Genomic DNA, 1191 nt, shown 5'->3' on the forward strand with positions numbered 1-1191 from the left:
ATCACAAGACGCTTTTAAAATTGAAGGAGTAAGCATGATCACAGTGATCAAAGCAGTGGCAGGTGAAGGAGGGCATCAGGAGTCTTTGATTCAATTCCAACCCCTGCCACAGACTCACTATATGGCCCTGACCAAGTCCCTTAATGTCTCCCCTTGTTTCCCAACAGGTAAAATAGGCTCAATACTATTTAGCTCCGTTATTCTTGATTTGTACTAAAAACACAGTCTAGAGAGCCCAATCAGGAACTGAGGCTACTAGTTTCCTTAATCTTCTTTCCAGAGTTACACTGTGCCAAGCATTGTACACAGCACAGTCTGCTCTGAAAAACTAGCCATCTCCATCCATGCCTCACCCATCAATGCAGCGTGTATGTACTCAATTCATCTCCCAGGAGCAGGGTGTGCTCTAACAAGCATAAAATGCTTTGCCAGCCTGCCATATAAAGAGTTAAATAAATGCCAGTTGTATTTTTTGAAACCCGAATGGGTTAGAAGCCAATTTATTGTTACAATCAAACCAAATTTTTATGCCAGAAGGGGAGGACGTGATGGGAGAATGCTGTCAGAGGCAGAGAATAAATTAAATAGAAAAAGCAAAACCATAATAAGAGCAATAGTGGCAAAGCAGAGGAATGAAAGGGGAGGGCAACCCAGACAAGACAAAACTGAACTACCAGAAAACTGCATTAAAGCAACATCTAGGGCTGCAGCAAAGCTAAGAAAAGCCCAGGAAATGTAAGGGTCACGTTCAGACTCTGCTCTTTGGCAAGCCCCCATGCCTAGAGATTTACATCCCAGAGAGATCTGATGTCACCCCCAAGTACAGAAGGGTGAATAAAGAATGGAGTTTCCCATCTCGAGTCAGCTTCTCTCTCATCCTTGTGGCTGGAGACAGGGCTCGGGGGGAGCGGGGAGGAGGGCCATCTCTGCTCAGGTGGCTGGCTCTTGGGCTTTGCACGCACGGGGGAATTTGTTGGTAACAAAAAGAGCAAAACAAAAAAGACAACCCATAAAACCCCTCAAACCCACAGTTGTTTTAATCCATTCCCCCCCCCCCCCTAAAACCCCCCTTCCCCCCCCCCCCCTTAAAGCCCTCTAAATAAGCAGCTCATAAGTACTTATTTAGGAAAATTATTTAGAAGGCAGATTATCAGCCTGACGGACACTGGCTGCTGCTGTGGGGAAGAGGGG

The sequence above is a fragment of the Alligator sinensis genome, unplaced genomic scaffold (genome assembly GCF_000455745.1).
Source record: "Alligator sinensis unplaced genomic scaffold, ASM45574v1 scaffold400_1, whole genome shotgun sequence".
In the NCBI taxonomy this organism is placed as follows: Eukaryota; Metazoa; Chordata; order Crocodylia; family Alligatoridae; genus Alligator; species Alligator sinensis.